The sequence below is a fragment of the Ammospiza caudacuta genome, chromosome 5, assembly GCF_027887145.1.
Source record: "Ammospiza caudacuta isolate bAmmCau1 chromosome 5, bAmmCau1.pri, whole genome shotgun sequence".
Taxonomy (NCBI): domain Eukaryota; kingdom Metazoa; phylum Chordata; class Aves; order Passeriformes; family Passerellidae; genus Ammospiza; species Ammospiza caudacuta.
In genome coordinates, this window is record NC_080597.1 from 15,125,980 (window position 1) to 15,150,368 (window position 24,389).

Sequence of the window (24,389 nt, forward strand, 5' to 3'; positions counted from 1 at the left end):
AATTAATTCTTCATTATTTTTTACTTCTAGGTGAAGTAATCTTGAGAAAGGCAATGATAGATGGAATAGAGTTAGATCAAACTTTGCAGGAGTAAAGACACAAAGGAAACTCACTGAGTGGTCACCTGTGCATAATCAGTCAGCAACTACAGCATCAGTTCTTAGAAATTTTGGCAAATACCTGAATATCACAGCATGTGTGTAGTTATTTATGTAAAGGCACCTGAATTGCAAAATCATGAAATTCTTAATTTAAAACCTAGTAAATTGAAAGTTCATTTAATAGACCTTACACCATGAGTCAGGGAGGTTTAAAGGGAAGTGTCAGGACAGTGGTGTATTCTGGCATCATCTTCTGATTTTTTTGGTCATGTGCATCAATAGTTATCTACCCTAATGAGAACTTTGGTTTTTTTAAAATCAGGATTAGATAGAAATTTGGAGTCACTGTGGTATCTCAGGTGGTTTCCTGAGAATTATTTTGGCATCCCTTCCTGGGTAAAATGTAAGACTTGATTTAACTGCTTGCTGGCTTGTGTTGGAAGCTTATGGTTTAGCTCCTTAGTTTATTTACTAAAAAGTGATGATCTGATGGAATTTGAGCATGGGGCTCTGAATATGCACATATTGCACTGGTTCTGCAGCCAGTGGCCCCGTGCCAGCTGGGGTGGGCAGAGCTGGAACTGAGCCACTGCTGAACACCTCTGCAGTCACAGTCATCTGTGCCATGGCAAGCTGCTGTGCTCTGAGCACAGGGGGTGTCTGCAGGAGTAACACAGAATCTGGATTGGATTTAAAATGTTTTTTGGAGAAGATACGTGGGAATAGGAGGGTTAATTGCAGTAGAGGCTGGGTCTGTTGGGATGTGGAGCTGCAATACTTAGAGTTGAAATAAGCCCTGTAGTGTTTGGGTGCTGCCAGCCTTACCCCAAGGTGCAGGCTCATGGCCAGAGCTGTTGTTAAAGCAGTTGTAGCAGCTCTTGTAGCAGGTCCTGGAGGTCACTGAAGTGCAGTCTGGGACCTGTAAGCCCTAATTACTGACCTTGTTTGGGAGTAGGACCTGCTGGATCGTGGAGAGCCTCCTGCAGTGGATCAGCTGCAAACCATGGAATTGACGATACTGCATGGAAGTGCACTGGTATTACTGGGAGGTTTTTTTATATATAGATGGTGTTTGAAGATCTGGAAACTCTTGAGCTTGTAATGTGTTTCTTTAGCATGCTTTAGCCAACCTTCAGCCATTTGTGTTGGTGGCCTGCTGAAATAAATGGCTTTTTGATGATGTGACTCTCTTAAAAGGATCAGTTGATTAAAGTGTTTGTTAAAAGTTCACTGGTCAAGCAACACTTAGAAATCTGGTCTTCTTTTGATGGGACTTTAGATAGCAGAGCAACTGTGTACTTGCATCTGTCTTTTTGAAAGGGGAAAAAGAAGCTTCCCTATTTTCCCAGCAATACTTTAGAAATACCTATTGTTGCCTGTGGAGCTTTTTCTAACTGTATATTTTCATGTGAGAATTTTGCATTTCCTTTGCAGTGGAAATGCAATTTACAGTGGAAAAGCATGTTTATTTTTGGCAATCTTGTCAAAAGAACCCAGATTAAGATCTTTGACCCACAGCTGTTGTAAATACAAGTCTTTTTGTTCTAAAGCCTCGAGGAGTTGTTCCCTTTCTGTGTTAATTGATTAAAATGTGTGCTGGGTTGGACCAAGTTCCTCTTGGTAATTAGATAAAATGAAGCCCCAGAATAGATAGAAAAATCAACACTACTGCTTCCTTTTGGGGAAAGTTGGGTATTATTTTGATGGACTCTTTTTCCTGCTGTGGGCAGATGATATATATACACACATGTATAAATATATATATGTATGTATTTGTGTGTTTTAGGTTCAAGACCACTTAGACTGACACTGCACTTCACCAGGTCTGTCTCAATGTTACAGAACAGATGGTTAATTCAAAACCAAGAGTATTAAAGCTGAGTAGCTAAATCTGATCTCCTAAAAATGAGGTTGCCAAAACAAGCTGCTGTATTTGATGTAGCTGCTGAATTGGTCTTTTATTTGCTACAAAGGCAAACCTGAGTCAAATGCCTAAATGCAAAGAGGTTGGTCATTTCCAAATTTTTCCAGCTTTGAGTTTGTTTCTGAGCCTGTAACTTGAAGCAGGAGGTTGCTTACATATTGTAGGGGCTCTGGAAGAGAAAAGGCTCATTTCAAATCCATTGTTTTTTCTGGGCTTATCACCACGGTCCTGGGTTTTTGAAGTAACAAAGACAAATTGTAGCAGTAGAATGAGGCTGATGCCTGTTTTTCACGTGCTGTGATTTGCTTTTTTTCTCCTATTTAGGTGGTCAGTGAAATGAGAAGAAAAGGGCAAATTCTTAGAAGAAAGAATTTGCCTGTAAACACAGTAATCCTTTCTCTGGTTGTCAGCAAATAGGATAGATAATTTGAGACAGGTGTTGTGCTAGAAGAAACCTTTAGATGTTGAATCCAACCTGCACACCGCAGATCCTGGTTATCTCTGGACAGGCCTGATAAATATGTACTGATACAAAAGAGATGAAGGCATTTGTTTCCTGCATTTACCCTGATGGGATTATTTCCTAGGGATGCCATTTCACACTAACATACTTTCCTATTTTCAAATGAAACATGAGCAAGCTGATGCTCTTTATCTCAGTTCTTGGGAGTTTAAATACTTACAATTCTTATGTGAGCTGCTGAAAGTCATAGTCACTTTTCAGGAATCTCTGACCTTGCAATCCATTTTCCTGTGGTGGATTCATCTTAAAAAGAATGCTGTATGTGACTTTTGGGGGGTTATTTTTCACTTATATGATGCTGTAAGATGAGCTCTTACATTTTTAGGACTACTTTATCTTGAGTGATAAGGCATAGCATCAAGGTAGTGTGATCGTTGTATAAAAGTTGGAGACAGCAGCCAAGTTACTTGTGTATGCTTCTGCCTTGATAAATGCCCTAAAGTTAAAAAAAATCAATCAGGCTTCCCAATCTTTACTTGCTTTTATGCTTTTTTTGATGTTTAACTCTAGGAAAGTTGTCAGGCAAATGGGTTCAAACTGAATCCTTCCTTCTCTTTGATTTACAGCACAAGTTTTGTGGGTAGAATTGTACTTGCTGCACGAGCATCTGAAATATTGTATTTTTTTGGGGTGGGCCACTATTTGCCATAAAGAGGATATTGCTGTACTTGCTTACATATTTAAATGCTAGGGGAAAAATCTTGATTTCCATAGGACTTCTGGGCTTTTCTTAAAATAATGAGTTTATGTCCTTTTAAAACTGTGCTTCTTCTCATTGGCCTGGACCCTTTTATTTCCGGGATTTTGCCATCTTGGTTGATGCCATCAGAAACATCCTCAGGCTTCTGGAGGTGATGGTCTTAAGAGAGGAGTTAATTTGAAATCTGCTGACCTGTGGGTTTGGGCATGGGATAGGTGTTCACATCTCAACTTGAAATGTCCTCTTCAAACATGGTAGAAGAAGTGCAGGAAGCAGAGAAGCCTTGGCAAAGCTTGAAGAAAAGCACCACATTAGGGAAGAAGTTGGCAGAGGCCCTGAAGTGTCTGAGAGCAGATGGAGTGTTGTCATCAGCTGCAAAATCAATGTAAATACTTCCAGAAAATTACTCTTCCTCTGCTCTTGCCAAACAGAAGGAACAGAAGCCATAAAAACCATTGGCAAATTGTTTTAGCTGCCAGTGAGCACACTTGCAATTGGAATTCTCCCTTGCAGCCCTAGGCAGCCACTGCTGCAGGAGTGTTGCATTAGTGGTGATGAAATACCCTTTTTTGTTGTTGTTGTTGGTTCTTCCCTGAAGATTTACAGTTGGAAAATCCCACAGTTCTGTGCAGTTCTGTTGGGTCATAGCAAGAATAAAAATGAGAATTTCGTTACTGATTGTGCTGTATGGCACAACTTCCCTATTCTGGGTGGTTCAGCATGGGCTGTAAATCAGCTCTTTCATGTGCATTAGCATCACGTAACTGGGAGCCCAGTCCTCCCACATGGACAGTTTTGGGATACTGTCGTGTTTATAAATGTGTCTGGCTGGCTGCTGCTGAATTGATGGCTCTGGTGCCTGGTTTAGAAGGGGCTGGCAACCTCGAAATGAAAATGGGGAGCTACAAGGCAGGGTGAGTTACTGGATCACAAATGTGTGTGGCATTTGTGCCTCTCTCGACCCCTTATTACCCAGGAAAATGAATGCAGGAATAGAGAGTGGAAGATGGAGAGCATTGGGTTTTAAATTCTGAAATCCCTGTTTGTACTGATCCAAATTCCATTTCCATGGAAACTGGAAGTTTAGTACTCTCACTTGTCAACTTCAGCTTCTGGCTGGCTTTGGGGAGACTAAAATTGTTCACTTACACTAAACCTTCCAGAACTGAGAGTCATGTCAGGACATTAGCACCATGTATTTTGTGGAGACTGAGAAATTATAACTAATTACTTCATGCAGTTATTTTCTGAGAGATGCTGAACTTCAGCTGCTTACAGATAAGAAATCTGAATGTTCAGAGCCTGTGCCATGTTATCTAGTAGTGGAATTGTCATGTGCATCATGTCTAAGATCATAGTTTGTAGTGGGGATGGTTTCTTCATTGCTGGTGTGGTTTTGCAGGTGCTGAAGCAAGCCCAATTTATTTAATTAGCTGACTGCAGTAGTGCAGGTGTCCTCCCTTGCTGTGCACACACCATCTGCAGCAACAACTTTACCCCTGAAGACATCATCAATCCACACATCCCTGGGGCTCATCATGAAGAGTTTCTGAGTTCTGGTGCTGCCCTTGCCAGCACAGCAGCGCTGCCAGGCCAGATCTGCCTGGAGTGTGTGCTGACAGAGGGCTGTGCCAGGCCTGGGAGGGAAGCAGTGCAAGCTGAACTTTCTGGGAAATGCCCTGAAGGAGCTGATGGCTCTTCCTGCCTCTGAGTGGAGTGGAACTGGCAAGATTGTGGAGACTCTAAAGAATGTACCCCTGTGAGGTGGAGCTGAGAGCAGAAACCTGCAGTCCTTGGTCAGTCAGTAAGTGTGGGAAGGTAACTTTTCTTCTCTTGAAGCTTGGCTGGTGAAGTGAAACTCTTGCTAATGATTTAGATATACTTTTATTAGTGTTCTGCTTTCACTTAGAGCTGCTTTGGGAGCATTATAATCAATGCAACTGCTGTTTGAAAGCAAGTATTCTTTATGGATTGGCACTTCTGTGTTTCTGTAACTTTAATGTGCAAGAACGTGCCACAGTAACAGTCTATTGAGTGTGAGAGGAAGCAGTGTGATGTTAGAGACTTGTAACCTGAAATTTTTTCACTTTTTTCTTGGTATAGAATAGTAGTGTAAAAGTAGTGTAGTAGTGCCTTTGTGGGCTATTAACTCTGTTAATCCTGCTCGTAGCTTCACCAGAAACACTGATGCCAGCTTTCAATGGGTGCATTATACTTCAAATTCCTTCTCTGAATCTTTAAATATTCACCTGTCAGTCAGGGCAGGTGACCTTCCCCATAGGTGCTGTATTGTGAGCACAACTGGATGTGTTTGAACAACAACATTGAAGGAGAGAGCTCCTCTCACTTTTTTTGTGCAGTTTGGAAGAAGGTAATATCTTTTTGGTAGATAAATATGGCCGCTTTAAAAACAAAATTTAAAAAACCCCTAAGCTTTCAGCTTTGTAAATAAGTTACAGCAAGGTGCCATTTTGATTTTGAAAAATGATTAAGGTGGTTCTGAAGCAGTGCCTGACATCTTGGAAGAGATGTCTTCCAAATATTTAAGGAAAAAATTGTTTACTATTAAGAACTTAGATGTAATTTTGTGCATTTTAAGATTTCTTTTATCTGGCAGAAGTATGAAAAGAGAGGATCATTTGATTTGCACAGGCTATTCCGTCACGAGCTGGAATTTGCTGGAGATCCATCTTTCTGCCTGGATATCTTTAATTCCAGGTGCTTTTTTAGGTGCAGTATGGCAGGCTTGTTTAAGGGGAGGAACACATAGCATCACTGCTCTGATGGCCTTGTCTGTCTTCAGGTAGAAAGTTCCAGGTTCTTTCTAAAATGTGGGCAACTCTTCCCTGCTGTGATGGCTGGAATTTGATTGGAATTTGCCAGTGTAAAGCAGGAACTGGGAGTAAGAGACTTGGATTTTTTCTTACAGCACAGATACAGGCTTATGAGAGAAACAGCCAGAAATTAGCATAATTAAATAATTCTGATGCTACCTGTAAAGCCAAGAAATCTTATTTGTTTGTATTAGAAAATTTGCCTTATGTTTGAAAGGTGTTGCCATAATGATAATTTGGCAAAGGCTTCTGTTCTCTGTTCCAGCAATCAGTGAGTCTAAAAGCTAAAGACAAGTTCTAAAAAGGTACATGTGCAAGGTAATAAACCTTTACTTAGGGAGAACATTCCCAAACTACCTGCAGCTAAATGCAGGAGCATAGAGTAATCCAATGGAGCTTCTAATCTTCTTTGAAATGTTACTTGAGGAGGTGCTTTAACATGCAAAAGTTTTTTTGTTGTGCTGGTGTTTCTGATCTTGTACATGAATTTAAATGGAGAAATATGGAAACCTGAATGAAGCTTCAGCACAGCTTCTCTTCCTGTGTCATGGGTGTTATTTAAAGGATCAACACAGGATATCTGTATGCCCAGCTGGGCAATTATTCAGCTGCTTGTTTCCTGCCTGGTGCTCAGTTCTCCTATGATTACTTGACTTCTCACCACTTATATAGGTCACAGATTTCAAGAAAAAAGAATTTAAAATCAGTAATAATGGAAAAGATGAGTATTAGTGCATGAAAGCCTTGTGTAAGGAAGTGTGTCATTCCTGACTAGCTCAAAATCCTGTGAGATTTCATTCTTCTCACAAGTGAGAGTTATCTTGTTCTTATTGAAAATGGTTTTCTGTCCATGCTGTTTAAAGCAGTTAGAGCATAACAGATTATGTTTACCAGGGATTTTGTTACCTAGGCTCTGCTCAGTGTATGCAGAAAGCCATGATGCAGGTAAATAACTTTAGAAATACAGAAAGGCTGAAATCTTGTCCACCTTCATGTAATATGTGTGGATAATAAACATAAAAACAATCACATATAAACAAATAAAGTCTGATTTCTGGTGGTAGTAGTCCATTGTTGATGGCTGCAAGAAGCTTCTTGTCCCACCCAGCATCTTAGAGCTGAGATTCTCATTCACGTCATTCTTGGACGCAGTTTGCTCACCAATAGTCACTCTCCTTCCATTATACTCCTTATTTTTAGAAGGCTCAAGGAGTTATGTTGTAATTGAATTACTGTAAAGAGTGTTCTGATCCATTATCTAGCACACACTCAGTCCTGGTCAAGTGGCTTTTAATGGCATTAAAAAATAACCTCATTAGTACTCAGAATATACTTGTTTTCCCCAGAATCCTTGTTTGAGGATGGAAAAAACCCAGCAGCATGTCATAGTCTTGTGTGGTAACACAGCTGAGTGAAAAGGGAAGCACTCAGGATGCTCTGGGTCACAGACATTTGGCCATTCTATCCATAAAACAGGTATGGGCTTGTACTTGAGTGTGACTGATTTTACTTTGTGTAAGGGTTTCACGTACTGTGCTGTGAGCAGCAGACAAAACCACCTCTCTCACACCTCTCAAACCCACGGGGATGTTGGTGGGGGCAGATCTGCAGTTAGATTTGCTTTCAGAGGAAAATGGTGACTTCTAACTCTTGACTTGGAGGACATGTGGAGCTCCCCTTGCTGATGAGAGCAACACTTTGGGTTAAAAAACTGGTTTTGCCTTGTGACTTAGCTCTAAATCTTAGCTTTTTAGGATTTATGTAGACCATAAATCATGCTGTAAAAATAGCTTTTGGCCTTTCAACTAATATGCATAAGAAGTCAGTTCTGAAGTCCTTAGAATAGTAATTATGGTTGGTTTATGGGCATATGTCTCAAAATGATGGTTTTCCCCCGCACCCCTTTATGACAGTGTACACTGTGCATAGTTCCAGGTTAATTTTAGCAGTGTGTATTTAATTAATGTGGCTGGCTGAAGAGAATCAGCCTCTATGCTCCAAATGATAATTCCTTTCAGAGTCTAAACAGCTGTTTGAGATATTGTGTCCTGCTTTGATTTTATAACATGAAACATTCTTAGAGCTTAACAGTGGTGTCAAGCCATTGCTTAGTCTGTTGTTTTCCTTCATATGGTGTGTAAAAATGGGATTTTCCCTTCTGTAAGTGCATTGTAACTTGCCTTTTGGGGTGCTTGGTGGCTGCTTTCACATGGTGCAGCAGTGCTGGTTCTGTACTTGGATATGCATCTGTTGCAGCACTGAACTGGATTGCACATGGGCTATTTCTTCCTGCTGCAAATAGAGATGAGAGATTTGATCCTCCCCTTCCTGCAGCAATAACAGCTAAAATAGTCTGAATGATGGTGAACAGATTTTAGGAGGAAATTGTTCCCTGTGAGGGTGGTGAGGCCCTGGCACAGGGTGCCCAGAGCAGCTGTGGCTGCCCCATCCCTGGCAGTGTCCAAGGCCTGGCTGGATGTGGCTCTGAGCAACCTGGGGTAGTGGAATGGGTTGGAACAAGATGATTTTTGGGGTCCTTTCCAAGCCAAACCACTGTGATTACTCAATGCAGTGTACCACAGGCACTCCACTCATGTTTTTCAGGTTGATTTTGGGTGAGGCTTTTTGTAGCTGTGCGTTATTGCTGTGACTTCAGAGCACCACCTGTTCTGCTTTATGCTTATGTGGATCTTTCTGAACTCTCCATTTAGTCCAATTTTTGCTTCTTTTGGATTAAAAAATGCACAAGAAGTTTATTTACCAAATACACAGCTTTGTTTTAATGAATGAACTTCCAGTTCAAAATGGTGCAATGAAAGCAAATATTTCTGTGGGGAAATCATGGTCTGGGTGTGTTCTATTTACCCTTCAGGTTTCCCTGTGTAGCTTTCATCTACACCTCAGACTTCATCTATGGCAAAGCTGCTGCTGTGGGCAAGGGCTTTTCTGGGACATAGGGTGCTGCAATGTTCAATATTATTACATTAAAACTATATTTTTATGTCAGCTATGCAATAATATCCAGTGTATGAGGCACTCTTATGGTCAAGTGACAGGAGTCTTGCCTGTACTGCATTAGTCAAGTAATGTAAACCAATTTCACCTAATGTTGGGTAGGAAACAAGCTTGAAATGGAATAACTCTTTAGTTGGATTGCTACCAGCTTGCTACACTGGCAGAAATGAAATTATGTGTCTGTTAATGGCAAACTGTCAAGAAAATGCTGATTCTGATTTTAATGTGTTTCCAAAACTTATTTATTAAGGATTGCATAACAGCATACTGGGATGTTAACATTGCAGCTTTAGTGGCTTTGGAGGCTTCATTCTAAAAACTGCTTTTTAATTTTTTTTTTAAAATTGTGTTTCCAAGAATGAAACATAAAGAATATGGGGGTTGTGTTATGGTGGGGTTTTTATTGTGAATATGATAGCTTGGTGAAATGTCTTATGTGTATGCACTCTCTTATTATAATGAGTTCTTTCAGAGGTGACTGAACCAATGTTTTTTGTCTTATATCCATCTTAAAAATATTTTGTATAGCAAAGAAATAATTTCATGGTGATGCCAGGTCACTTTTAGTAAAATCCAGTAATTGGTCTCATATGGAGTATTATGTCCTATGCAAAGTATGTGCTTTTCAACATCAAATGAATCTCAAGGGCAAGAAGGACAAAAATGACTGGAATAAATAGTAGAGAAATATTATTTCTATTTTCAAATAATAATAATAATTTTAAAAAGTACTTTCTAAAATGTAACTGAGAAAAATGAACAACAGGAGTGTCTGGTTGTATTAATGTTGGTGGAATTTAATAATTTTGTTCCTCAGCTACGCATCAAATATAGATAACTCTTGTTACTCCTAATCCTCATCACTGTTGGACATGGCTTTAAAAAATTTAGCTGCCTCCTCTGAAGATCTGGGCTAATTAAACTTTCATTCATCTTCTGAAACAAAAAAAGTAGTGTTTCACTCTGCTCTTGCCTTCTGCAGAGAAGGTACCACGAACATTGGTGCATCCAGTGCCTGGGAATGTGGCACTCCTGGGCTGTTTTGCTGAACATCTGGATTTCCAAAGCCTCTCTGCATCACTTGCAAAGTTGTTCCAGGTTGTATAATGCTTTTTTGTCCTGCAGAACTCCTGCTTCATTAGTGGCTCTCCTATTTTCCTGGTGAATGAATGCCTGAAGAACAGAGTCTCTACCACCAGCACAGTGGGGTGTGGATATCTTAATTCCTTTAGCAGCACGTTCTCCTCGTGGTGTGTCAAATCTTTTTAAGGTTTGGTTCATGGTGTGTCTGTGTTTTGGATTTGGTTTTTTTGTGTGTGGGTCAGCTATTAGATTTTCCCATCAGCTCTAGCAGGCTGTTACCTGTGGTCAGGGAAGGCTTGCTCCTGGAAATGCTGATAGGAGGCTGAGATAAGCAGTGAGTGAGTCATGTTTGATTCCTGTGTAGCACAGTGGTGGAAGCCTTGTGTTGTTTTGTTTCCTGTTGGTTTTTCCCCTTGTGTCTGTGTGCCTCCTGTGGATGTTGGAGAAATCTAAAACCTGATGGAATGCTTTGTGTCCTTTGCCACAATTACCAACTTTCCTGTGATAGTCATGTACATACAGAATTATTTTAAAACTGCTTACCTGGCCTCTACATCTCTTCTTTTCCTTGGTGCCTTGCAGACCTGGACTAACACAAAGAACAAGCAGCTACAGTGTTCCTGGAGGAAATTTTGCAAAGTAGTACTAACCCAAAACTGGTAGATTTTGGGAGCAAAAGAGATCTTTTTGGTGAGAATTTAAAAGTGCTTCTGCCTGGCACTGGCACCCCATTGCTCTGTGTTTTCTGCAGCACAGAGCATCCACCTGGCAAGTCAAGGTTAGTCCCTCATAACCAATTTGTAGAATGTTGTTTTGTTTATAGAACTCCAGAAGTTACCTAAGCAGCAGTTTCAGTTGGAACTTTGATATCAGAACTATGAAGAGAAAGAAGTCTCAACACAGGGAGTTGGTGCTGTGGCAGAGAACCAGTCTACAGTATAGAATGATTTGGCTGCAATCTATCAGGTGAAAAATGAATTATTTTTTGAGCTTCTGTCAGCAAACAGGATTCTCAATCACTGCAGGTGAATTTAATACTGTGTGGAACTGGTCTATTATGTTATAAAGAGTGCTGTAGGTTGATGCTTTTTTATGAAGCTGAATAAAATTTTCATTGCTATAGATGTCTCTTCCAGCTGAAGAGATTGCCTGAACTCAGATGTTGTCCAGTGGTTATAAACAGCAGTGTCTAGTAAAAATGCTTGAATGTGCCTTTTAACTCCAAAAATTAAGATGTTGCTAATGTACAGAGAAGTGGCCCATTTTCTCACCATGAAGTGGGATTTGCACTCAGTGTTTGGCTAATCTTAGAAACTATGTAAATGTCCTTTAAAGCTTTTGATCGTTTTAATGCATAACTATGCTAAGTCAACTGAGTTGGTGTGTTCTTAACATAATACTTAAGGATTATTATTAATAACTGAGTGTTCTTTGTGTTTTGTTCCACAAAGCATTAACTTGAAGAGTAAGCTGTGCAGATTGCACTTGATGGTGCAACAAGAAAGCACACCAGAGAAGGAATACAAATGCAGACCTTCTGGTGATATTTGTTTCTGCCCAGTGGAATTTTAGATGCCTTTATTGCATTTCCATGAGGAAATATTTGCCTGCTTAAGGGCATCATTGAGGCATGTTGAGGTAATTACTGGTTTGTGCTGGTTTCTTTGGAGGTGGAATTGTCTTGTGTCCTTGTAGGAATTAGCAAAGGGATGAACGAGCCAAGCAAATTCCTGGTCTGTATGTGTCTTGAGTAAATACAGAAAACTTAGTGAGGATTTTTCTTGTTCAGCTCCCAGCTATCTTGTCATGGGATAAGTACTCCCAAGATCTGAGCTTTTTGTTCAGGTGGTTTCATCACTTGGTGTCTTCTGAGCTTTTCACTAAGTGGTATGAAACATAAAGGAGAAAACCAGATGTTTTTCTGAAATGATTTTGAGGGAGGTAGTGCTGTCCTGTGGGTTTGTCATGGAGTTTGGTCACTATGCAAGCCTTATGCTCTCAGTTTGGTTGTTTCTGTGTCTCAGCTCTCTGGTGTTATTGTGTACCCACCTGCTGTTGGGATGTAATCGCAAGACAGTATTTTTAAATGAGCTGGCATTAGACTTTTTCTAGAAAAAAGCTGTGCATCTCTTAGCCTCCAAAAGCCTTTTAACATTGTTAGTCTTTGTCATTTTCAAAGAAGTTTAAAACATTCTGTTCAGCCTTTTTGTTACATTTGCAGTTTGAAAAGCTGTTTCATTGATTGTGCTAGTTTCAGGCAATATTTACGCTTTGCTATTGACTGTTTTCTAAGTTTTGTGTGTAGGTGGATTCCATTTGCCCCCAGGGAAGAAGCTAACCTAACTAAGGCTTTAATTAGCTGTTTCTTGGTTTTCATTGAAATTCTGGAAATTGAAAGTGTGAGAGCTCATCAGAACTGGTGTAATTTGGATGGGATCTGAGTCAGTGTTAACTAAAATCATCTCCAAATCCCAGCACAGGAAGGACAGGGAGCTGCTGGAGAGAGTGCAGAGGAGAGGCACCAAGGGGAGCAGAGGGATGGAGCAGCTCTGCTGGGAGGAAAGGCTGAGGGAATTGGGATTGTTCAGCCTGGAGAAGAGAAGGCTTTGGGGTGACCTCACTGTGGCCTTGCAGTGCCTGAAGGGAGCCCACAGGAAAGATGGAGAGAGACTCTGGACACGGGCCTGGAGTGACAGGACAAGGGGGAATGGCTTCACACTGACAGAGGGAAGGTTAAGATTGGATATGAGGACAAAATTGTTCCCTGTGAGGGTGCTGAGGCCCTGACATGGGTTGCTGAGAGAAGCTGTGGCTGCCCCTGGATCCCCGGCAGTGTCCAAGGCCAGGCTGGATGGGGCTCTGAGCAACCTGGGGTAATGGAAGGTGTCCCTGCTCATAGCAGGGGCCTGGGACAGGATGATCTTTATGGTTCTTTCTATTCCAGGCCATTCAGTGACTCTGTGAATTAGATTTGTAATGCCTTGAAACAAAATGTTTGCAGTATTGCAAACAATTGTGTTTGGGGAGGAGGAGAACTTATAAAACTGTTTCTAGATGTGATTGAAAGAAGAGCTTTGATAAAACACACAGAAAGAATGGCAAAGTCATCAAAAGAGCCAGACTTAGTGTTGTGTATCAGCAGACCAGGACAGCCCTTTTTTGGGCACTTGGCTTCAGGTCTGCCTTGGCTGGGCAGGACTCTGAAAGGTTATCAGTAGATCTTTACAACGTGCTGGTCTCGTGTGCTTGCAGCTCTCTGGCTTTGAACTGCAGTTGGACCTCCCACATTCAGAGTGCATGGGACCTTTTCAAAGGGAATTTGGGGGCTTTGCTGGCCACTGCTCCAAATCAGGAGAGAGACAGTTCCACAGAAGTCTGAAAACAGGAACAGGCACAATGGGCTTTATTGCTGCTTTTCTCTATCTTGATTGTTTTCCTGGTTTTTTTTGCTAATGGCAGCAGGATCTCAGTTCTGCTTTTGAACTCTGAAGAAATCTTTCCATTTTGTCTGGCTTATGTTGAACATTCAATTTTAGGTAAGGAGTCTGACAGTCCCCTACCAAAACCAAGCAAACAAAAAAGTCAGTAACTGGTTGTTAAACTGTAAGGAAGGGTCTTTGAATAAAAGTGTTGACTTCTGCCTTGGTCTGACTCTGGACTTAATGTGAGGACTTTATTAGTCAGGAAAATTTAAAAAAGAAAGGATTCCCTGCTTTGAAGATCTTGTGAAGAGATGGCTTTGTGTATATGAAGATTTTTCTCTCATTTCACTGTTCCAGTGCTTGGAGAGTCTGGTTATCTAGAATCATAGACTGGTTTAGGTTGGAAGAGAGTTTAAAGATCATCTTGGTCTAAACCCCCTGCCACAGGTTGGGATGCCACTAAGCTTTATACATTTATTTTCACTTTGCTGCACAAGGTATTTTTTAACCTGCCCATTATCTTCTTTGTTGTTAAAAACCTTTTTGTGGTTGCTTTCCTTTTTTTATTTGAGCTCGTAGATTTGAGCAGTCATCTATTACAGTAGCTTTTCCTTGTCTCCCATTCCGTGCCCTGCATGTCACCCCCAAAAATACACCTTTTTTGGAGGATTCAAGTACTGACTGTTAGGGATCATGTATAAGAAAACTTGGGTTTAATGTTTACATTCAAATTAATTCTTTACATTTAGCATCTCCATTGGTTTGAGATGTGAGGAGGTGGATTTAACAGTGGCAGCACCAGTCTTTGCCATAAGCTGAATGGTAGAACTGGACAGTGAAGTGTTGCTTTCTTCTTGATTATTAGTGACCTTTGAAGTGTTGTGTTGCCAATGACAAAGATTAAGTTTTGTAGTAGATGAAGCAAGAGTTTGTTATATACCTTTATACTATTAAATAAAAAAATAAATTTCAAAGACTTTAATGGTATCAATTGCGTTTCCTGGTAGCTGATGAGTTGGCCCTTGTCTCTCCCAGGTGCTAATTAACAACCAGTAAGTGTCCAACTAGAGACTGTAATTAGTTCTGAAACTGCTGTGCCTTGATCACTTTCTGCAGGGTTTCTCCTAAGTCTCAAGAGAGACAAATGCTGTGGCTTTACTTCCTGCTGTTTGGGAAGGAGTCAGTGAGTTGCAATAGAGAAATTAAATTTTGTCTCTCTCACATTTGCCTTACACTTGCACCTGTGCAAGGTCCAAGTGTACCTGGAATTTGTTGCACAGAGGGTTGATTAAATTTCCTTGGACAGAATGTGGTAAATCCAGCAAAAATCAGCTCCATGTTTGTCTTCCATTGACTAATGGGTAATTGCAAGGAAAGAAAAAGGAAGTTTGTCATTTGACTACATAATGAAGTGAGAGATTAAAGCTCCACATGAAAAGAAATCTGTGGTTATATAATATCAGTAGCTGCTGTAAGATGTGTATTTCTTTGGCTGGTTACTAAGAAATGGGGTATTATAATCCTGATAATATTTCCTCACACACTCTGGGAGAGGAACACAGTGAACAGGACAGGGACATTGCATGAAGGACTGGTGGAGGGTACTCCTCTTCCCCAAGGACAAATGCTTGTGGAGCAAGCTGGAAATCTGCAAGCTTTCAGGCCTGGCTTTGCTCTCTGCAGGTGCCATCTGAGCCATGAAACATGCAACAGCTGCACACTTCAGTATTTTACCTCTTATTAGCCACTGTGTGCTTTCACTTAAAGACATTTGAAGCTCATTACAGAGAAGCTGTTTTCAGACACAAGTTACCTGAAAGAAATTATTGCTTAACAAACTTACTGCATTATTCTTATACTGAAATTGAGTTACTTTGAGGGTGTTTCAACATAAACAAGAAAAACTACTTCTTGTTGTCCATTTTTCCATATTTCACATACATTAATGAAGTTGTTTTCAAAACATCATCTCAAATAAAGATCTCTTAATGTATTGATGATAATATATCTCTTTGGCCCTTGAGCACTTTGTCTTGTGTGCAAAAGCAGAACCAAGAGGTGGGCTTTTGATAGCTCTCATGAGTGCAAATTGTTTGTCTTGATGATGTCCTTTCCTTGTGGATGGGCACTGGCATGGCCAGGGAGGAATTCACAGGCTCCTTTTATCCTCTCAGCAGTGTAGTTTCATTGGCTCATGCATATTGCTGGACTCTTTGTGCGCTTCTGGCTCTTACAAATATGGATTTGATTGCTGACCCAGTTCACTCAGAACTGAGGGGTGCCACATGGGCCAGACAGAAATGGAGCAGGCAGGGAGAACGGTACAGTGCAGAATTCTGCTTTCAAGTGTCAGTGGAGCTGTGTGCTTTGGAAACAGAGTTTGTGGAATCTATTGGGAGGCTGCAGCAGTGCACTGCCTGCAAGGTGGCAGTCACAAAAGAGAGCACTGCAGGCCTTTGGAACAGGGGCTGGATTTCTCTGTCACCTGCCAGGTTTTGCTGCTGCTGAGAGCACTGGCTTAAATACTTTGCTTTGTCCTGTGCAATTCTAAGTCTGGAATCGGGGTTATTAGCAGTGGCTGTGACTCCTTGCCAAGAAAAGGGTAATTGAAGTTAACCTTTAGACCTTCTGGAAAATCACTGGTTTGGGTGAGAGCTGTCTCATATTGAAAGGGTTGTTTGGAAATGCAGAGTGATGTTAAATGTTCTGCTGATGTTACAGACGAGACTGACTTGACACTGGATGTTTTTGCTAGCTTGGGTTAATCCTAAATGGAACCAATTTGAATTTACAAACAGTGACTGTTTAATCCTGATATCTTAATTATTTATGCTCCTGATGTGGGCTCTGCAACCCTTGGTGCTCATACAAAACCAGGCTAAATCATCACACAAAGGGATGCTGTGTAAACAACCCAGAGAAGCAGAACAGGGCTTGTACCTGCAAAGATAGCAGCAGTCTTTCATTATTTTCAAAAATAGAGCAGGCTCTCAAGAATTGCCTATAAATTGATATGATGTGGAAATGGGAACTGTCTGGCAGTGCCTGGAAAGTGGAGCATTGTTTACTCAAGAATTGTGGTATAGACTGTGAGCAGACTGGGGGGGCTGTTGTGTTCTGGCTGTACTGCAGATACAGGCTGCATGGTGAGCCACTGCTTTGCCACCAGTGCAGCCATTCTGCTGGCAGGGACACTTGCTCAGTGGTAAAGGAATCATAAACTCTTTCAATAGCTTGGGTTGGAAGGGACTTTAAAACCCATCTTCCATTACCCCTGCCATGGGCAGGGGCACCTTCCACTATCCCAGGTTTCTGAGCCCCATCCAGCCTAGCCTTTGATACTTCCAGGGATGGGGCAGCCACAGCTCCTCTGGAAAGGGAGATTTGGGTTTGTTTTTCATTAGTTCTACATGGTTTTAACTACACAAATGGAAATAAATCAAAATCTTATTCCATTATTTTTTTAAGTTACTGTCAGATATCCTCAAGGAAAGAAATGAAAACAAATGCCACGTCATTATACCTCTATTTTTGTGTGCTACTCCTTCTATGTTGCCTAAATACCTGGATGACTTGCCCAACTGTTCTTTTTCAGAGATGTGCATGATAATGAAGTACATGTTTGAACTTGAATTGTTCCTTTAAAATGCCTTCCTGTAGTTCTGACCACTAGGATTAATAACAAGAGCTAACCTCCAACCCAAACAGGTCAGTGGGTAGGTGAATACCCAGGCCTAATCCTGGTTTCTGCTAGATGCTGCTTGACTCTATTACTCAGTCTCTTGCTCCTTTTCTTTAAATATGCTTTCTCTTACATGCTTTTCTGAGAACCAGTGCAAAATACTTAGTCATAGGTAGGTATGGCGAGAGTTTGCTGTGTTTGAGGAATTAGTAGTCAAGTGTGAAATTGTGCAGGTAAGGCAGGAATGTAAAGTGAGTGAGCTGCTCCCTTTAAATCAAAGGGCAGGCTTGGGTTTGACTGTGAGTGAAGAAGAAGTTTTCAAGAACAAAGCAAATTATTGCCATGACTTTCTCTGTTGTTCTGTTGAATAATTACCTTGTGAAGTAAGCCTGACTGTGTGGAACCACAGCAGTGTGGCCAGGGCAGTGTTTTGGGAGGGAATCCTCTCATCAGCAGCTTGGTGGAAGCATCCTGCTTCCAGGGCTGCTGAAGGGAGCAGAGGAAAGCATTCCCCCTGTCAGTGAGTGTGACATCCCAGTGCCTCCTGTGTTGGAACAAACAAAGTGCTGTTGCTGACAAGAAGAGAAGCTTCTGGTTTCTGTGCAATTCCCTCGGTGTTTTCCAGGCGCAGCCGCGAGGATGAGGGAGTAGAGTAGGACGTGAGGGTGAGTCTGTGGGTGAGCTCTGATGGTTCTCTGCTCTATCAGCACCCCCTTTTCATCCTGGAGTAATGGTTCCATGGGCTTTAATCACAGGGGTTGCAAAATGAATTGTTCATTTGGAGGAAGTGAAAGCAACATGCTCTACCTGTGGGTATTCTGCTCTGATGTCCTCTGAGCTCATGTGCCAGGGCTCTCTTGGCTGTGTTGTTTAAACAAAAAGAAAATAAATAACTTCAAGTGTTTTTCTTCTTCTCTTTTCTCAACAACTGTAACTCTAAAGGCTCAGAAATATATTAAATGAATTCAGATCTCTTGTTCCTGGAAAGCAGATGCCCTTCGCGTACTTGTAAGGAGACAAACGACAGGCAGAACTCTGGTGATCTCAGTCAAGACTTTTCTTTTACATCAAGCTGCTTTATAATTTTAATTTCACTCTTCTTGGTTTATGTGTCAACATGGTTTTTTGTAGCCCTTGCTTTTCAACACCACAGTAGAGCTTAAAGAACTAGGATGCGGTGTTGTGGGCAAATAAGGAGTAGCTCAGAGCTGAATTTGAAGTTCAGCAGTTTTTTTTCTCTTCTTGAGAAGACCTAAATAGCAGTCACAAAGAAGCACCTTCTTTTCTGGAATGTAAATGGTGTTGCTCTTGCTAACCCATACAGGGTATGGGACTTAATGGTGCAGTAAAGTCTGGGCTGGACAAATCTTGTCTCAATTCTATTTGAGGTGTTATGTTGCTCAGGAAGTGAGGCAATAAATTTTTTTTATCTCATTATGACTGGCCACCTTTGACAGTGAAGTGAGGACATGAACAAATGGCTTCAGTCAGTGAAGACATGAAGAGCTTGATGCTCTTTATAATCTCCAAATAATATATCTTGCTTCCAGTTTGGATCAGTCCCTGTAGGTAAGAGCAGTAGCCAAGGCAGTGTGCTAAGATCCTGTTAATTTGGGAGCACATACTGTTTATCAATAGGGTCAGGGCAGAAGAGTGAGCTGGCAGGAGAGAGAACTGCCTTTCCCTCCCCATTGGTGTGCTCCTGAGTTTTCTTGTCAGCATTACCTGTGTTCTGTTTTCAGACCTGATGTGAAGACACTGTGTTGCACTTGCAGAGCTTCATACCCCAGGCTTGTAAATGAGTTCCAAGACAGGATGCTGCCTGCACTGACTGACTTGTGACAGGCATGCTCTCCCTTTGCTAGAAGCCAAACACCAATCCCAGGTTTATTTTTACATAGGTTATTATATAGCTGCTGAAGGATGACTTCTGATTAGCAGTGATGAGAAGATAATTGGGACCATCTGCCCCAGATGTGGTAAAAGGCCTCCCCAGCTGGCAGCACCTGATCCTCCTTACCACCCTGTCCAAAACAAACACACCTTTCATCACTACCTCAAGGCATCCACAAATCCATCTGTGCTTTGGATATGATGTTGTGTCTTTCTAGGCTGTGTCCTCAAGGCTAATAATTCATAGTGGTGTAGGCTCCAAGTGATATATGCAGTCTTTCAGTGTTGTCATTGCCTTGATAGGAACAGAAGCTAACATCTTGTATCTCCTATTACCCACAAGAACTGACTGAAATGTTCTGACCTTGTTAACATTACAGATGTGTCTCCTTGGAGATAATGATTCAAACTTTCTAAGTGCTTTTTTTTTCTTTGTGGCTAATTGTTACTTAATTCAACAAAGACAGAAAGGGATGTAATTTCAAAGATTTCCTGCCTTTAATCAAGAATATTGGTTTCCTGTATTTAAAAAAAAATTGCAAACACCACTCTCCGCCCCCCCCCCAAAAAAAAAAACCAAAACCAAACAACCAGCCCCACTCCAACTTTTCAAAAGTGAACTTCACACCTTTTTAAATGCTCTTTCTGTGTAAGGTCTTTGTCAATGTCATAAGCTGCTTTGTGTTTCCTGAACTTCATTTCAACAGAGGGTTGTTTTTGCTCACATAAATTGTGGAACAGTTTTGGTCATCCAGTAAGCTGTAGACCAAACTGTGAAGAAAATAAAGCATGATTTAAGGTAAAAAGATTTGTTACCATGCCAATCTTGTTTTCTTTCCATGTGAGGGGAAGGGTCACAGTTCCTTTAGAAATGTGTGACTGCAAGAGACCACCTGAGCTGTAGAGTAACTTCTTGTTCTTCCCAATCCTCCTGCACTGAAGACTATTGACTAATGAAAGTTCAGTCAAAGAAGTTTTGGGAGAAGCCTGCTTGGAACAGATCATCAAAACAGGAAGTTTGCATTTCCAGCAGCCCCTCAAGTGCATGTTTAGTTTGCTGAAAGAATGAGCCTGGGTAGGTTTGGTTTAGTGTTCTTCTCCCTTCTTTCAGAGGAGTGGGAGATCTTTCCACCTGCTGGAAAGGGAGTTTCCCTCCCACCTACAAGAGGCAGGAATCTTGTTGCTCTCTGTTTCCTCCCTCCCACTGAATTCCCTGCATGTGGGGAATTCCTTTTTTGTGCCATCTCTTAAGAGAAGCTCTTCCTTTGAGCTACTTGGGGCATTTGCATGTGTGCATCTCCTCAGAGCCTTGTGGGAATAGACTTTTAATGCCTCTCTTATTTTACCTACTTCAGTTAATTATGTTTTCTTTGTAATTTTTGCTTTTTTGAGACCATATGCCAGCAAACCTAGGTAGCAATTTATGCTGTATCCCTACTAAGATTCAACTAGGCTGGACTTCTTTCTTGTTGGTTTGACTGACTTCTTTCTGTGCCTGTATCTCTCTGCATTTTATGTGAGGATCTCCTTCCACAAGCATGAACTGGAACTGGGGCTGCAGAGTGAGAACAAAGACCACTTGAGTATTTTCCTTAGGACTTTCATAAAATAAAATACATAAAACATCTCCATGAAAATGTCTGAATTGATTAAGGGAAGGGGGGGGGGGAAAAGCCTTTTCCTCCAGCAGTGGCTTGATTAATGGATTTATTGTTTGTACAGATTTTTGTCAGGAAGCCATATGGCTTGAGGAAAACAAAGAGGAAGTGGCTGATGTTGGGAATCTGATTTAATGGGAGTCCCTAAGGACAGAATGTGGCTCTTATCCTTACTCCTTCCCACTCAGTTTGCAGAGTGGTCTGAGAGGAGCTTTAGGGCTTCAATAGAGCTGCAGATAATGTGGCTCTGTTGGAGTGGAAGTGTCAGTCCCTGCTGCTGGATCAGCATCATGGCCACTCCACTCTCAGGCTCAGAATCCACTCTTCTTCTCTGTGTTAAGTGTCCTGGGGTAATTAACAAACAGGGGTAATTGAAATGTTTACTATTTGTGTATTTGCAGTTGATCAGTTTGCAGTAAGTGAAGACAACTTTTAGCATCTCAAAGCTGAGTTTTCATAGTTTTGGGGGGAGGTGATTATTTCTCTCTTCTCTCTCTCTCCCTCCCTCAGCAAAATTCAAACATCTGTCCCTCTGGATTAACTAATTAATTCACTATCTGTATCCTAAAACCAGATTTATTTTCCTAATCTAACATGTGTAAGTGGGGGTTGGTAAGTAACTGGGGCTCAAGTGCTGGTGATTTGACCTGATGTGTTGGGTTAGATGAATGTTCTGCATTTTCTGACTGTTTGACTATGTGGTGAATAACCTGAGTAGAGAACTTAAAGGAATGTTCTCTAATGGAACTGTAATCAAATGCATTAAGGAGATTTAATAAGCATATCTTCCTTCTGTTAAATTACTGCTTCTCAGCTGAGAGACATAAACTCACCAAAAATTATTCTGTTCATTTCAGAGCTAGAGTAAAAGGCTCATGTGAACTGTTAGTAAACGTTAGTGGATCTGCAGAGTGGAAAGCACAAAACATCACAAAAACATACTGTGGCAACCCAGAAATTTAATTAATATTAGTTTGTGAATGAAAGCTGCATATCGGGTCAGTCATGGTGAAAATTATATGTGCCTGAGACTTTTGGAGCTCCTGAATGTCCTATTGTGGAGTTTTGGGCTATAATGAGAGATGCAATTACTTCTGTCGGACTTTGATGCATGGTGTGCATGGTTTAGTGTTTTACAGACCTTCCTTCTTTCCAGATCTTTAAGAGGTTTTTGTTGTTTTCTGAACTCTTATGATGTTCTTATGCTGAAGTTGGTACTTATTACATCTTTCCATCAGACAGATATTAGGAGACAAACATTTTGTCTAGACAAAATTCAGTGTCTGACAGTGGTGGTAGAGGAGATGCTGAAATACTAGTGGAAAGTTTTTCTGATTTAGGGCTGTTTTTCCATGCTGCACTCTATAAAGTTCCCATGTAGAGTTACACATAATAGATATGTTCCTTTAAAATATAACTCAGAAAATGTTCGGTTGTGAAGGCTTAAAAATAACCACATCTCACATGTTCTCCTTGGCTGTGCCATAATATTAGGCAATGTCTGTCACAATGATGCTGTTAAACATTGTTGTAGTAAGCATCCCTTCCAAGCTGATTATTAGTCTTAATTTAGGGATTTGTTACCTTTTGCCCAGTTTGTTTGGCTGTTTCTGCGTGCATTGCTCGTGATTCACTGCTGTGAGGGAGTCAGGGTGTGCAGCTCCAGAGCACTTGGGTTATACACTGGAAGCGCTCCAGTCTGAGGATTATTTTCCTTAAAAAGAAAATTGGGAAAGAAGATTATTTCACAATCTCCTCTATTTACAATTTACCAGTGGTAGATGCTCGTGACTACCTAATACAGTGCTTAGGGGTGGGGTTTTTTTGTGGGTTTTTTGTTTTTGGTTTTCTTTTTTTTTCCCCTAATGTTCTGGAAAGCTGTTGAAATGTTGCTTGCCACACTTAGTTATTTATAGCAGGAACATGTCACACCAGGTATAAGAAGCAGCAAATAAAGAGCAGTATTCCAAGTTTCTTTTGAACTAACTTTTCAAAAATAAAATACTGCTTGTATGTACCAGGCTGTTGTAGATCTATAGGTGCCAGGTGAACTTGGTGTTTTTCCAAAACATTAAAGGAAGGAGGAGGAGTAGAACTTCACGCTCAAGAAGTTTGTTTCACTAATGTATAACAATATTTCTTTTTTTCCTTCTAGGAACTGCCCTCATCAGCAGAGTGAACACTGATGCCCGGAGTAGCAGATTGTGCATAAGCAGACATCTGTGTCTTTATCTGCAGGTAAGAAGTTGACAGCAAAACCCTCCAAGAAAGAGTTTCCCTGCTCTCTTCTGAAAGTACTTGCACATAAAGCATTCCAAAAACTCAGAAACTTAGTCACAGAATGGCCTGGGTTAGAAGGGACCTTGAAGATCATCTCCTTCCACCTCCTTCTGTGAGCAGGGACACCTTCCACCAGACCAGGTTGCTCAGAGCCCTGTCCAGCCTGGCCCTGAACACTTCCAGGGATGGGGCACCTTCATAAGTTCATCACTCCCCCTTTTTTCCTGAGATGAGTAATCTGAGTGAGATCCCAGTTCCCCTGCTCTGTGCAATGTTTTCTCTAACCAGATGTGTTCTGGGCAGACCTGCTGAGTTTCTCCTGTGGTGGTGTGATCTCCATGGATATGCACCTTCCTGCTGTATGAGAGGGAGGCCCACAGCTAACCTGTCACTGGGGAGTGTGAAATGAGGGGAGGTTTTTGTCCTTGGCTCCTCTGCTTGTCCGATGATCCTGGGCAGCAGATCTTCACTTGAGAAAGAATTTCTTTACTGAAAGGCTGGTTAAGGATTGGAATGGGCTGCCCAGGGAGGAGGAGTCACCATCCTTGGAGGTGTTCAAGAAACCACTGATGTTTCTTCTTTGGTTTGGGTGACAAGATGGTGTTTGGTCAAAGATTGGATTCTGTGATACTGGAGATCTTTTCCAACCTTAATGACTCTGTGATTCACTGTAAGGAGTGAATCACTCCCAGCTTGGCCACTCAGACATCGGCAAAAATCAAAAAAGGTAGTCAGGAAAAGTAAACAGTAGCAGGTGGTGTTTTTCCTGACAACATGATGAATCCTTGATACAGGAAAAATATCAGAACTTAGACTAAAATACACACTTTCAGATTATGCATTGGTTTATTTGTCATATTGGTTTGAGGTTTTTTGAGTCCCCTGTTTTATGATGTAGATGAGGCTGGTGAAGCAAGTGAGAAAAACTGAGAATGCAGCTTCTTCTCTGGCTTGTCACCATTTACAGGCCTTGTTTAAAGCTGATTTGCCTTTTGTGCCCACATCAGCTTCTCAGTGATAGACTTTCATAACACCACCTTTTTCATTTCTGTGTGTACATGCCATTTTACCACTCCTTCTATTGCAAATGCAGTATTTATAGCAGTATTTTGTTGATAACTGAAGTAGCTGAGGGACCAATAGAATTAAATAAATTCAAATGCCTTATTCATTTGCTGCAATGACAGCTTGTCCCATGCTGTGTGTATCAGAGGTGCAGATAAGGATGAAGGTACAACAGCTTTATCTTACTACAGGAGAAGCTGAAGCAAAG

At 41.1% G+C, this 24,389-nt stretch overlaps 1 protein-coding gene across 5 annotated transcripts in view; it reads left to right on the top strand.

Annotated features, from left to right (window-relative positions):
* The window catches only part of RASSF8 (Ras association domain family member 8), a 69,719-nt gene that overhangs the window by 12,826 nt on the left and 32,504 nt on the right, over positions 1-24,389 (top strand). For 4 of the 5 annotated variants that reach the window (XM_058805606.1, XM_058805607.1, XM_058805604.1 and 1 more), the window contains exon 2: positions 22,992-23,074. The gene's annotated coding sequence lies outside the window, so the exon portion shown is untranslated. Of the gene's footprint in view, positions 1-22,946; positions 23,075-24,389 lie in introns of those variants that run through there. The other variant, XM_058805603.1, reaches the window with a different exon arrangement.